This window comes from Mercenaria mercenaria, chromosome 5 (genome assembly GCF_021730395.1).
Source record: "Mercenaria mercenaria strain notata chromosome 5, MADL_Memer_1, whole genome shotgun sequence".
In the NCBI taxonomy this organism is placed as follows: Eukaryota; Metazoa; Mollusca; class Bivalvia; order Venerida; family Veneridae; genus Mercenaria; species Mercenaria mercenaria.
In genome coordinates, this window is record NC_069365.1 from 51,747,501 (window position 1) to 51,763,196 (window position 15,696).

Below are 15,696 nucleotides of genomic sequence, written 5' to 3' on the forward strand. Positions count from 1 at the left end.
AGTTTGACCTTATCAGTGCACGTGAGACAGCATCCGGAATCCTATAGTATGAGTTAATCCCCTTCGTAAATGTAACGCCATTTGCATGTTACTATGAATGACTGTTATTGTAAATGTACAAATTATATACTGGCTCGACGTATAAGAGGGCATACATTAAAATTAGGTTTGATGCATTTTCCCTCAGCCTCTGTTTAATATTACTACTGGATATAGATTGGGTTCAAACTTACAAAAGTTGTTCCACAACATAGATCTATGATCACCCACACACGCAGTCCCAATCCGTGACTGTAGTTACCTCCCCTGACGGTCCGTCCAGAGTCACAAGCAACGACTATTTAAAATCGGCGTAATCGAGGTGCTTCAGTCTTTCAGACATGATTGCAAGCATAATGATGATTTAATCGGGAAAATTTTTGGAATAGCAAATTTATTCTTGTGCTTGACTTGTGAAATACACGGCTCCAAATACACGATATGTCATGTCATGAGCACTTTGTAGTACAGTCAACTTGCCAATAAAGAATCACTGCCAATACAGGTCACTTGAGAATAAAATGTGAATCTCTCTTAAACAGATTCACATTTTATTCTCAAGTGACCCGCTATTGGCAGTGATAAGTTTATATAACTGGATACTTAAACATTGTATACTCTAATATGTTTAAGAGGAAACAGGCTGATTCGGACCGTGGCTGATTCGGACCATGGCTGATTCGGACCAAATATTTTGGCTGATTCGGACCACATACTTCGAATAAAAGTACATAATGACCATATATGTTGGCTGATTCAGACCACAAACTTTCATTTAACAGTCAATAATGACCATAAATTTTGGATGATTCAGCAATTTCAGAAAATAATGTTGATTATAGCTTATATAGAGGTTTAACTTGAAGTAAGGACATAAAATATACACCGTACAAGCAGGTAAGAAGTTTTGACAAACTAAAATGCATCTAAATAAGGACTTTAATTATTCTTTGCATCAGACATTAAACTTAATACTCATAAATTTTATTTTTACTCATGACATTAGTGTCAGGAAAAGTTCAAAACTTAAACAATTTGGGCCGAATAAGCCAAGTAAATTTGGTTCGAATCAGCCATGGTCTGAGTCAGCCTGTATTCACATTCACTAATTATATTAGAGTATACAATGTTTAAGTATCCAGTTATATAAACTTATCATTTAGCAATTATTAGACAAAAGAAGATGGATCTAATCTACTGAGTTTGAGTTCCATGAGTAGATAACTCTGGCAACCATGTTTCTTGACTTGGATTTTAGCACTCTTGAATTCTTCAGAGTAGAATATTTTTGAGCATTCCTCACAATTTCTTAGATAAAACCACACAAATTTGGTACCATTTTGAAGAGTGAAACACACACTTTCATAGGAATAATATGATTATGAATTTTAGATTGACTTCGATGAAAAAAAGTGCCATTAAACAGAGGCGTTCATTCAGCCAATAGAGAATCACCCATTTCAGGGATAATCAAAAGGTTGTTTATTTTGCTTAAAAATACAAATCAAAGGTTGACTTGATGTTGTACTGGTTTGAACTGGCAAATCTAGATAAATGAATAAGGTTCCGTGAATCAGTATTTTGACTTTAGTTTTAGATAGTGGTGCTAATTATGCATAGAAATACAACTGTGAAAACTAGTGCTATATTGATACTTTGACTTAATGTCTCCTGTTTGAAATGTAAACATACTGTCTCTCATTATATTCTGTCTTGAAATGTTTATTTCTAATACCACAGTCAACTTTTGTCAGAAAAAGACAAATTTTAAATGGATAAAAAAATGATAAACTAGGTGACCCCCTATTGGCAAAAGTGACCCCCTATTGGTAAATCAGACAGGTATAAATATTTCATCATAACTTCAGACATAAAAGAATGATTCAAATAAATCAAATATTGATATGAATGCGAGCAACAGTTTTAAGTGTAAGTAAGTTTAGATATCATGAAAGTCTAAACATTCTTCACTATATGCTAAATATTTAGATAGTGACCCGCTGTTGGCGAGTTATCTGTATCTGAAGAAAGTCACCCACTGACCTACATTATGGATTGTTTTCCGCCATTGGTGATGTCACAGCTTTATTACGTCACTATTGGTGCATTTCATTCATAATCAGGTACAGGTACCGGATGAGCACAATGTCTTAGGCTAATTCTAAATGTATTAGCGCAATATTATTTGTACATTTACTACAATCTAAAGTTAAATTACAAAATTTTAAAAAAAAAAACAGATATTGGGAGAGATCTATTCATATATATTCTCATGTGCTTATTCCTTTACAAACACCTGGAATAAACGTTGGTGAACAAATTGAGTATGACTTCACAATGTGCTAAATGCTGTACGTTCATGCATATATTTGATAGCAGTTTTTTTTTAGTTTTTTTTATGCAGAACATGTCAAATAACATACGTTTCTGTTCACAAGATAAATGTATTACCTACAGCAAATTAAAATATTTCTTTTGTTTTTCATACTGTGCAGCTTATGATTTATGTACATATTTTAATCACTAATGAATATGCCTTTGTAGGGACGTGGCTGAGTTAGACATAATATCAGACTGAAATAAAATGAAAGTGAAACGTCACGAGTTGGACTACCACGCATGGAACTAACTAAACACTAAAGTTTAAAGTGAATTATTTCCCCTCTTTCATAAGTTTGGTACAGATAACTCCAGATATACAAAACAAAACATCCATAAAATTGAAATGGTTCAGCGCAGGGCCGCCGAGAGACCTGCAGAAGATATAGGATTCTACGCAAATACACAACCGTGCCTGAATTAAAGCCCTGAGTAGTCAAAATAATTTGACGTTCAGATTGTTTTATATGTAATAGTTATAGTATGTGTGAGAGTGTGTTACCAGGATATGTCAGAGCTAGGGGTTCATCGAGGGTATTTTTCTCTGCACATATCGTCGAGGCCGGTAGGCCGAGACAGATATGTGCAGAGAAAAATACCGAGATGTACCCCTAGCTCTGATATATCCTCCTAACACACGAGCATTACATATTATAACTGTTTTATCGCATAGTTTTATCATTAAAATTTATATATTATTTTCATTTAAATTTGTTTATTAAAATTATTTGTACGCTTTTGCTTCCCTTTCTGCGCCTCCTGACTGATATTTATTACATAATGTTGTCATAATTTTTCTTTGGAATGGTCCATCCGTTTTATTATAATAGAATTCTTTTTAAATCCTGAGTGTTATGGGTGTGAGGTGCATGGCATTGGTACTTCCCATAAACGACTCATCAAAATGAGTCTGATTTTTTTGCTTTTTGCTTTTCTATGTTCCCAAAACCCTCATGTACATCTTAATGATTATTGAACTTCACCTTTAAAAAAGGGAGCTTTGGTCTAGTAAAAAGGGGTTTTTGTCGTCATCCCCGAAGTCGGGGGTTCGAGCCCCGCTGGGGTCGTGACCATCCCTTTCTATATACACCATGCGGGTTTTTCCAGGAAACAGACCGGAGTATTAAAATGAGTTTGAAGCTTTCATCACAGTCGGGCTAAAAAAAATTAGTGTAAAAAACTAACCTTGTATTCATTACAGCTGAGGTGAGGACCCCCCAAACCATTACAGGTCTAGCATAGCACTTGACAAAAAAAAGCGGTAAGAGGGATGGCGGTTTTCAAGGGAGGGGTAAATTCAGAATTCAAAAAAATATTTTACAGGTATTTGGATGAATCTTTTAGTTTAAAATTGATTTCAAAGTTTTGGGAAGGGAAAAACGTCAGTTTGTTTTTGTTGGGGGGGGGGGGGGGGTGGGGTTGGGGGGTGGGGGGGTTAACATCACTTTAAAAATCGAACCTGCTTTGACATTCCGCTTTATTAGGGGCTAAAGCCCCCAGGTAATCTTTTGGGCATTTTTTTATTATTTGGGGCCATGGGGAAAATCGGGTAGAACTTTGCATAATTTTTTTAAGGTTTCACTGGAAAAATTTTGCTTGTACGGCAGGGAATCAAACCAATGCAGGAGAGGGGAAAAGAATTTGAGGGACAAGTAGCTTGAAGTAATCAGAAAAAACAATCACCCCCCTCATTAAAAACCCCTAAGCTTTGTTTATTAAGTTTTTCTTTTTTTGTATACATCCATAAAAAACCCGGACATGCTTCTGCTACATTTACAGGGCAGTCGTCAATCAAAATCTTTTAATAGCGGCAAAATTGTTTTAATGCATTTTATTAATTTAAAGTTTGCATTTTTATGGAAATTGACCGAGTATTTATTTTCAAAAATAAAGAAAGAAATACGATGCCCTTTTTTTACCATTGCAAAGGAATTTAAGGGACAAATAGTTTCTACAGACAGAGACCATAAACAGGCAAGATAAAAAACCCAAATAATTTCCGCGTGTGAGGGGGACTTTGTACGACAATTTCTTCGTTATAACTGAAGTATACCTTTCAATAAAATTTTTGATTTTTTTTCAAATGATAGATCAAATATTAAAATATTGCCACTCTCATAGTAACAGTTTCGATTTATTGACCAATTTATTAAGGGCGAAGAAAAACACAGTGGGGAAGAAAGTAGAGACACAAATAAATAGATACGTTAAGGGGTGTAACAGGAAATTTTTTTCTAAAATTATCCTAAAATTTAGTTTATGGTAAGTGTATGCATTTGATAAAAAAAACAAAGGGCCCCTTTACCCAAAAATCTTTAAATAAAAGTCGCTGCCTTACAGTATCAAAATCACCGAATGAAATGAAATCATGCAATCTAAGGTAGTAATATTTCTAGAAATATTGTCCAGTATGGTTTAATTTGGGAAAAGCCCAAAACTGGTATATTTTATTTTTGAAGCAATTTTCTGTTGAATCCCTAAGGCATGTCAGCAAACAGAAAAACGACTTCACTCAACGTGTTAAAAAAAAAAATTAAAGCCCCCCCCTTGCCGAACTTTCGTTGGGTCTCGCCAAAGTCCCTTTTTTATGTTTATTTTTTTGATGGCTGGAACTACTGATAATTGAACAAAGTTTCCGGCTAGTAGGTTCAAGCAAATAAAGTTTGACTGTATATTGGCCTTTTGTGACGTATCCAGCTTTTCCCCCCTATACAAAAAAGCATTCTGGTAAAATGAGCTACTTTAAACTTTCAAAGAATGCCGAAAAGATTAAAAAAAATTTTTATCCACAGAAACTGCGATTGTCTTTTCAGTCCACCCTTTTTTCGGGGGGTCAGGTTCTATTCAGTTTTTCTATAATGGAATTCCCTTGGGGTTTTTTTTTTTTTCAGTCCCCTTGTGAACGTTTCATTTGTCAATGAACTGATTTGTCAACTATTTTGCTATGCTGATTTCATGCACTTAAAGATCTTCTTACAGATTTTATTTACAATGTTTCTCAATGCAGATCTTGTGCAGCTGTTCTGCACATGCTCGGAAGTGATTACTTTTTTGGACGCAGGGAAAAAATCGCAAATTTTTGCATGTCCTCACGAAAGTTAGTGTTAATATTAAAAATTTTTTTACGACTAAAGGTTAGTGTTCAAAATATTACATTTAAGTTATTTTTCTTCAAATTGTTTGAATCTGGTATATCCCGGGTCTAAAAATATATCACAGGTGCCCCCCTGTTTTTAGTCACACCTTTTTTTATACCACTTATAACTTACCAAAATTAAAACCTTTTTTAACCAAAAGGACAAATACCTATGTAAATCCAAAAAGTTCAAAATTTAGATTTAGTGATAATGATGTTTTCAATTTCAAAAAACCCTTGTGTAAGTGTGGAAATTTTTTGTTTTGTCAACAGCATTTTCTTTCTTACAAATTTTGAAATGTACTGCTTTCAAGAGATTAAGTGATATAAAACGGGTTTTTGGGGTTAAGTCACCCAACACAATTATAGGCATATTCAACTGCCCAGCTTCGTGGGGAGGAAGCCCATGATTTTTTAATTAGGGGGCCGGCCCTTGAAACCACCGACCTTCTGTAAGCTCTTAGGGCCTCCACTAGAGAATTCAACACCCAAGTGAGGCTAAAACCCCCCTTGGGTGGGGCAAAGTGATTTAAAGTCGGCCCTTTATCCACTGGGCCGAAAGGGCCAATGATATAACACTTGTATAAAATTTCGTCATAATGGAAAAGGTCACAATTATGTCTCCCACCCCGTGGTGTGGGAGACTTTTGGTTTCTCCTGCTTGTGTGGTGTGTGTCTGTCTTCACAAAGTTTTGAAACACCTAAGATAAAATTTCCACAGATCTTCACCAAACGAACAAATGGTTTGACCCTAAACCTCGCCAAGTTGGATAGTTACCCGGGATTTTTTTAATTATGGCCCTTGAATTACTGATTGGATCCCTAGTCAAACCCTATTTTCCCCGTTAGACCATCTAGAAAACCTTTTCGTCTGAAAAATCCAACAAACAAGGCATTGTGGGAAAACATGGCTTTCTAAAAAAACATCTCTAGTTTTTCTTTTGAAAACCCTAATCTTTTTCTTCATTTGAGGTTATAAAATGGTCCAACTTTAGCTTTTAAAAAATTTTACTGTATTATAGAACAACGCACATTTAATTAACTTAATTAGTTTTAATTTTCTTGAATTTTACAATGTCATACAAATTCAGTTTAAAAACAGTTACATATTTTTTCTTGGATCATTCAAGAATTTAAAAAAAATTTTTTTTTTTTAGTGTAGAAAAATCTGTAGGATCTAAAAGCGGAAAAGTGTTTTGTCTTGGTTTGGGAACGGATAATTTTCTTTTACAGCAAGGTTTTTTTAAAAGCGGGGTTTTTGTTACAAAAACATAGGCAGGGAAGGCGGACCGCCGGCAAAAAGGGAATAAAAACAGGAGCAGAAAAAATCTTTTTCAAAATTGGTCACTTTTATGATGCTATAAAAGCACAGTACTAACCAAAATTTTATTGCCACCAGGATCAGGGGGCCCTCTTTTTATTTTTACCCTTTCAGTTGTGTTTTTGTGGTTTTTGGTTTTTGTGTGCTTTTACGACACATTAAAACTTCATCAGAGCTCAATTTTATCACGGACAGAATCCTAATTGGGAGGATCTCTTCAAAATGGAGGTGGCTAATGGACTGTGCACATAAAAAATTTCCCCGCCCAGTTTCATTAAGAAAAGAAAGGGGTGCTGAAAACCTCTAAAAAAAGTAATAGAGAGCTTGAATTACTGTAATAAAGTATAATTAAAAAATACAAAAGAAAAACGGACTTTTTTTTGTACTGCCCTTCAACATTCTGACATTTGGTTACTGGTGTGGATGCTTCTTTATGAGCACAATTTAATTACATTTGCATTATTTAAAACAATTTTAAATTTTCTTAAACTTTAAAAAGGTTTGGCACCCTCTTTCACTGCCATTTAACATTGTCCCCTGCCGGGAAGCAAAGAAAAAAAAGAAGAACCCAAAGGTGTTGTAGTTTAAAAAATTTGGCCTACTTGGGTGTCACTTGCTTAGGGCCATTTAGAAATTAGTTCTTCAATTTTTTTTATCCATTAATAAATACTGAATTTTCTGTTCAATTTCAGATTTTTTATTGTAAAAAGGCTGTTACCCAATAATTGAAGGCGTTCGATGATTCTGAAAGATTAATTTTATAACAAAATTTTTCATGTTTTCCAGGGTTTACAGTTCACAGGCATCCTCACTCTGCAGCTGGGTGATGTGGTTAAAACCAGTTTTACAAAACAAAAGAAATCGTAAGAGGTAATAAAAAAATTAACAGAATTCAAAGGAAGAAAAAGTTCTGTTAAAAAGGTTTTACTCTTTAAAACAAGCCAAGTTGTTTGTTTAGCGAATATCTCCAAAAGAAATATGTAAAACAAGAAAATGTGCAAAATATGCTTAACAGATTGTAAATTTTCTACCTTTTAACCTGCTAAATACTAAAAAAGGACTGGTCCATCATTCAATTTGGGGAATACAATTTATTATTTTAGAAGGGTGTTCATTTAAAATTTACTGACAACAGCAAACAGTGCAGACCATATTAGCTGCACGGATTAAATTTTGATTTTTTACTAAAAATTATTAAATATTTCTCAGACATTTAAAACCTTTAACCTGCTAAATTTTTAAAAAGGACGGTTATACTGAATAGCGAATACTGTGGAGACCATGTCAGCCTGTCCAGGTCCGCACTGGTCGCAAAACGAATGCTTGCTGCCCGCAGGGTAAAGTTAAATTCTTTTCCGACAGGGGAGCAGTAACACATTTTGTTTCGTTTCATTTTTTCCCTATAACATTTTTCACAGTATATAAATCCTAGATATTTTAGTGTATTTTTGTGACTTTTCAAAAATGGCTTGAAATGGTAAAATGAGTAAATTTATATGATTGCATTGTCTTGATTGTGTTGAAATTTTGGGCTGTTATCTAAAATATATTGCTCTGAGTGTATACTAAATTTCAAACAAGTACTTTTAGATTTTTTTTTAATCCTTACCATGCTGGACACAACTGATTCGGCCTTTTCGACCCTGTTTCATGATCAGCCTGCACATCTTGCAGTCTGATCATGATCTGCAGTTCGCCTTTATTCAGTATCTTTTTTGGGAAACCCCTTTTTAAAAGTTAAGGACTGCCAAATTTAAAGATGGACAATTCATTATAGAAATTCAGCAGGGTAAAGGGTTAAAATAAAAAAATTTTGGGTTTGCTGTTTTATTTTAGTATTACCGGGGTCATTTTCGAGAGACTCAATCTAGAATTTTTTTAAACCAAAGATCGTATATTGTCTTTGTCCATCCCGATTGGGGACCCAAAGTTTAGGTATACATTTGAATCCTCTATTAAAACCCACGAAAAATCATTTTAAAAATCATTGCCTCTCATTTTTAAATCTTTACAAAAAAACTTGATTTTAATGTTATTTTTTTAAAATATCCTGTACAAACATTTGGCCTTTTTTTTATACTTTTTCCCCTTATTTTTTGAATATTTGGGCAGTGAAATTGGGTTCATCACCAAAAACAAAAAACAAATTTTTCATTTAAAACAAAATCTTGTCATTCTGTTTGACTCTTGTCTTGACAATACAGAGCCTAAAGTCTCAAACCCAAAAGTTTTCCATTGTGTAATAACAAAGTATCGTAATGCGCGGAAAGACGCTTTCGGCAAAATTGTCATAAAATTGGCTTTACATGGGGCTCGGTTACAAATATCGAATTAAATTGACTAATTTACCTTAAACGGTTCCCTCAGGCATGAAAGTGAGCCCCAACTTCACGATTATTAAGTAATCTTGTGGTAATAATCGCAGATTCCCGCTATTACTGACTTTACATCTTTTGCGTAAAAAGTTGACAATTGTGACAAGTTGTTCGTTCATTAAATGCTGGTGTTAATTTCCGGGGCTGAATATTTTAAGATTGTTCAAACCAGATCTAATATTTCAACACTTGTTTGCACGTAGCTTCACACGAAAAGAAAATATTTGAATACTAAGTTGATGCCTCAGGACTGTTTGAGGCAACTTGTCACTCATTCGGCACAGATGCATGCATGTAAAGTGGTCTCAAAATTCAATAAACCCTAAAAACGGTTTCCGTGTAATTGCTCAGGACAAATTTAGCATGAAAACTCTATACATGTCGGAAGTCTGAAGGAGCTTGTGTTTTGTGCAAGGGATTTTGTCAAATTTTAATCACACTTACTACTGCAGTTTAGCAGAAGATTCGAGTTACAGTGCAGGACTTGATGAAATACTTTAATATTTTTGCGGTGACACAAACATTTCAAATGTACTTGAACTTGACACAGAGGTCCCAGTCTCGCTAGCATTTAATTGCAAGTCCAGATTACTTCCCTGCTTCTCAGCATTGCTGTGACAAAACTGTCCCCTGTCTTCCAGTTTATGATAAATGAGAAATAGAGGCCATTAATAATCTATGCGACTGTTCATTGACAGTTGACCAAAACCTAGCACTCATAGGGGGCGCTCTGAACATCTGCAGCAGTCCATCATCTAAATGGAAAATCAATCATAATTCAATTCAAGGTTTTTGTACTGTAATCAAATGTTTTTTAACACTTGACGCCAAAATCTTGCACTGGACCTAGTATCGGGTAAGTCATACAGGACAAGTGTTCTGAGTAAGTGTTGCGGCAATCTGAGATAATCTCTATTCACAATAACATTGATGACCTTAAAATGAATCTAAAGGAACAGTATTTTCTTCTGGTCTTTTGAATCATATCTTATTTATATACAAATGAGCCGTGCCATGGGAAAACCAACATAGTGGCTTTGCGACCAGCCTGGATCCAGACCAGCCTGCGCATCCGCGCAGTCTGGTCAGGATCCATGCTGTTCGCTAACAATTTCTCCAATTCCAATAGGTTTTAAAAGCGAACAGCATGAATCCTGACCAGACTGCGCGGATGCGCAGGCTGGTCTGGATCCATGCTGGTCGCAAACCCACTATGTTGGTTTTCTCATGGCACGGCTCAAATACTTCCGACAAAGTTGATGAGTTTCGTATTTGTGTGTATCCGTGGTCAAACATTCATCTTACTTAGTGATGGATTTCTGGTTTTGTATCAATATAGCTTAATATTTTATCTGTTTTGAATATAAATACAAAATGCTGTTAAAATTGAAAATTTAATATGGCTCATAGTTTATCTGTTATGAAGTATGACTGTGACTGACAGATGAATTAAACATTTTAGCATTTCACACTTTTTGCTGTAGGAATTTATTGTACCCAACAACTCTTGTGAATATATTTCCCTCCTCTGTGTATACCAAATTTTAGAAGGGCTATTTAGGTATAAATGAAATGAATTATATTTCCGTGATATATGATTGATTTTGTTATTTTTGGTGTAAATCAACAGTATCCTATCCCTTGTAATTATGCCCCAGATTGGCGGTATATAGTAAAACATCCATCTGTCCATCTGTCCCTTCGGTTTCCAGTCAGTAACTGAAGAACGCTTCAGGGCAAGAAACTCAAACTTGGTATGCTGGTTGATCTTGACTGCCAAGTAAAGTGTATCAATTTTGAGGTCAATTGCTCAAATGTCAAGGTCATGGTGAACCAGTGCTGAAAATTTGTTTCCAATTAATAACTGAAGAACGCTTTTGCACAGGATCCTCAGCTAGTAGGCAGGGTGGTAGTGACTGATAGATTACTCTGCCAGAGCTTGGTCAAAGATCAAGGTCACAGTGACCTGGAGCAGAAGTTCCATTTCTGACTGATAACTAATTAATGCTTTGGTGGAGGAACCTCATATTTGGTAGGCTGGTTGATCATGACTGGCAAGTAAAGTGTATTAATTTTGAGGTCAGTTGTTCAAAAGTCAAGGTCATGGTGAACCAGTGCTTAAAATTTGTTTCCAATTAATAACTGAAGAACGCTTTTGCACAGGATCCTCAGCTAGTAGGCAGGGTGGTAGTGACTGATAGATTACTCTGCCAGAGCTTGGTCAAAGGTCAAGGTCACAGTGACCTGGAGCAGAAATTCCATTTCTGACTGATAAGTTATTAATGCTTTTGTGCAGGAACCTCAAACTTGGTAGGCTGGTTGATAATGACTGGCAAGTAAAGTGTATTAATTTTGAGGTCAGTTGATCAAAGGTCAAGGTCATGGTGAACCAGTGCTGAAAATTTGTTTCCAGTTAACAACTGAAGAATGCTTTTGCACAGGATCCTTAGCTAGTAGGCAGGGTGGTATTGACAGGTAGTAGACCCCTGCCAGAGCTTGGTCAAAGGTCGAGGTCACAGTGACCTGGTGCAGAAATTTCATTTCATACTGATAAGTTATTAATGCTTTTATGCAGGAACCTCAAACTTGGTAGGCTGGTTGATCATGACTGGCAAGTAAAGTGTATTAATTTTGAGGTCATTTTTTCAAAGGTCAAGGTCATGGTGAATCATTTCTGAAAATTTGTTTCCGATCAATAACTGAAGAACACTTTTGCACAGGATCCTCAGTTAGTAAGCAGAGTGGCAGTGACAGGTATATGACCTCTACCAGAGATTGGTTGTTCAAAGGTCAAGGTCACAGTGACCTGGAGCAGAAATTCCATTTCCAACTGATAACTAATTAATGCTTTGATTTGGTAGGCTGGTTGATTGTTACTGGGAAATAGACCATATTGATTATAAGGTTGATTGCTCAAAGGTCAAGGTTGTGGTGGCCTTGAGGTAAACATCGGTTTCCAACCGACAAATGAAGAACACTTTTGCACAGTTGCCTCGAATTTGGTAGGCAGATTGATCATGACCAGCAGATGACCTTTATCGATTCAGAGACTTGTTGCTAATTGGTTAAGGTGACAGTGACCCCGAGTTGAAAACTGGTTTCTGATTGCTAACTGAAGAATGCTTCAGTGCAGGAATCTAAGACTTAGTAGACAGGCTGGACATGACTGGCAGATGACTGGTAATAATTTTGAGGTTGGTCGCTCAAAGGGCAAGGTTTGACAATTATGTTAATGACAGAAGTTTATCTAAGCACACAAAATTCTAATCTGTACTGTTGTTGCAAGTACATATTTATCATGTTTCAATTGTATTTATCAAAGTTATTACACAGTTTTGGTAATGCATTTTTTGACATTGATATTGATTTAAGTAAGAAAATGTTTGTTTTAAATTGTGTAATGTTAACAAATTAGGCTTCTCATAAACTGTTGAAATTATGCCATTGGTCGGTTTAAAAATCGTGTTCAGAAACAGCCAATCAGTGTCCAAGTTAGTTTTCATAAGCCTGGACATTATCTAAAAAGAAGGCAAAATGTTGTTTGAGTCTTGGAAGAAAGTCAGATGTCAGCTAGTATCTCACTAAATTTGGAGACTAGATTAAATAAATTCCAGAGTCTGATTAGCTTTTTCTTAGCAAAAACTTGAAATAGTTAAATGATGTTGTTTCATTCTGAGATGGGTGTCCAAATTCCCTAAGCTTTATGACATCAAGCCAGAGACTTGTCTCTGAGAGTTCCAGGGAACTCTATATAATGGTGCATTGTCTGTAGGTCAAAATTTGTGTTTGAATCTCTAAGCATGACTTCATGATTTTCTACTGTTACATACAAACTAGAGAAACAAATGTAGGAGGTATGTGACTATGAATATGTGACTATGTCTGTTCATAGCTTAGATCAAGTTTTTAGCCCGCCTCAGCAAAATGCTCATATGAGAAAATGTGTTGCTACTGTTAACTTATGTGTAGGAATGGCTTCTTCTTTGAGACTTCTTTTCTGAAAGTACTGGCACTTTTATCCAAAACCTTTGTTTATGTGGTTCCCTTATCAGGCATGCGACTTGAACTATTTCTTGTCTTACGGTTTACTAAACAAGTGAAATACTACCAACAAAACCAATTAAGAGATACATTGTTAGTGCTGGACCATTAATGTGTCATTTTTACTGTTACATGAGGTAAAGGCAACACCTTTTTTTAAAGACACTGTAAGGTCTTCATGTTAGATCAAAGATCAATATTTTATGGTCAGAAAGGCAGTAAAACCAACAGAAAAATCAGTAAAAATGAAGAGATAGGATCAATGAGCTGTGTACCTGGTTGTATTGACAGCTGACCAGGATATTTGACTTTTACCAGCCCATACTTTCTTACCAAAAAAAATGATACAGAGATGATTGCAAAATGGTAGTATCTCCTTGTTTGTCTATAAATGCATACACTGATTTCACCTCTGTTCTTTAATTTGGTTCAATAAGGTTAAAAAAGCTTTTTTCAAGGAGATATGCTAAGCTGTAATTGACACATATTTCTTTATTACTTCACAATCATTTCTATCAGACAGTCACAATGTTAATTAAAGTGAAAATATTGCCAGTAGCAGTTCTGGAATTCCAAGTTTTAGACAGTCAGTCTCATGTTATTGAAGATTAGTCAATTTTTTATTAGGTCCCATGAAACCACAGGTCTCATGAAGCCACAGGTTCAGGGTGAGCTATAAGTATTGGTGGTTGAATCAGCATCTGAGTGGTACTTTATTTGTTGTCCTGAATTGATATTTTTTAGCTTGACTGTTTAAAGAATAGGTAAAGCTGTTGGACTCGCCTGTGCGTCGGCATCAGCGTCCCAGTTTGGTTATGTTTTTGTATGCAAGCTGGTATCTCAGTAAAAAGTTGTGGGAATGGATTGAAATTTCACACACTTGTTTACTATGTTGAACTGATATGCATTGCACAGGTTTCATAACTCCTTTTTGCCTTTTTACAAAATTATGCTGCTTTTTCGACTAAGCAATTTTTGTAGAAGCTTTTGAATGTAAGCTGATAGCTGGATACCCACTTATGGGAATGTATTGAAACTTCACACAGTTGTCCATTGTGATGAGCTAGCATGTATTGTACAAGTTCCATATCTTAGTTTTGCATTTTTAGCCCACCTGAGCACAAAGTACTTGTATTGAACAATTGTGATCACTCACCGTCCAGCATCCATCTTGTGTCCGCTGTCCATCCATGCACACTTTTCTTCAAGTGACATCTCCTTTGAAACAGTGTCTTGGAAGTTGATAAAACTTGGTCTGGATGTTCCTTAGGTGGTCTTCTTCCAAAATTGTTCAAACCATTCTGCTTGGTTGCATAAAGGGGCCCCGGAGCAAAAAATAGAAAAAATTCAAATGACATCTTCCCCTAAACTGCCAGTCTGATTTTGAAATAATTTCACACAAATGGGCATGCCAATCTTTTTCAATAAAAAGAAAAATGAGATGAACCTATTTTTCAAAAGGAATGTTTATTACATTTGTCAGAGATTTGTATTTATAGTTTTTTTTTGTGCAGCGTCAGGTCATTAACAAAAAGTGCAAGTTTCAAAAATTATGCTAACATCCCTTTTAGCTCACCTGAACTTTGTTCAGTGTAGGTGGTCTGTCATCCATCATCATGCTTCCTGTGTGAGCATTCTTACCTAAACATTTACTCCTCTGAAACTACTGGTCAGAATAACACCAAACTTGGTCAGTAGCATCCTGGCATGAACCTCTATCAAGATTGTTCAGATGGTCCACCTTGGTCTAATTTTAGGGGCTGCCAGTCTAAAAAATAGAAAAGGCTGTTAACAGTTTTCATCAAACTTGGTCTGCAGCATCATTATAAGGTCCTCTCATAATTTTTGTTCAAATGGGTGCATTTGGTCCATTTTAGGGGCCACTAGAGCTTAGATTAGAAATACTTTTAAGCGACTTCTTCTCATGAACCACTGGATAGATCTTAATCAACGTCATCTCCTAAATTCATTTAAATGGAGGCAAATAGGAATACCGGTACCTTTAAATGACTTCTTCTCCTGAAATGCTTGATGGATGTTAATCAAACTTGGTTTGTAGCATCATTGTAAGGTCATCTCCCAAATTTGTTCAGTGGTGATGTTTGACCTTTTTAAGGGACCGCTAGAGCTAAAAACAGATGAACCGCTGGCTGGCTCTTCATTAAACTTTGTGGTATCATTGTAAGGTCCGCTCCCAAGTTACTAAAAAAAGGGGACTCTTGGCTCCTATTAGGGGCAGCTGGAGCTAAAAATAGAGAAACTTCTTCTTTTGAACCGCTTGATGGATCTTCATCAACTTTGGTCTGTAACATAATTGTAAAGGTTCCGCTTGGTCCCGTTTTGTATCATGAAGTTTGTTCTAATGGTTTTAGCTATTTTGGGGTGTCACAGCATATTATAGAAAA

The 15,696-nt window shown here is 35.6% G+C and overlaps 1 protein-coding gene across 2 annotated transcripts in view; it reads left to right on the forward strand.

The window, feature by feature from the left end:
• Positions 1–7,697: 7,697 nt before the first annotated feature.
• Positions 7,698–15,696, forward strand: part of LOC123557227 (protocadherin-9-like) — a 78,447-nt gene continuing 70,448 nt past the window's right edge. For both annotated transcript variants that reach the window (XM_053543524.1, XM_053543526.1), the window contains exon 1: positions 7,698–7,745. The gene's annotated coding sequence lies outside the window, so the exon portion shown is untranslated. The remainder of the gene's footprint in view (positions 7,746–15,696) is intronic.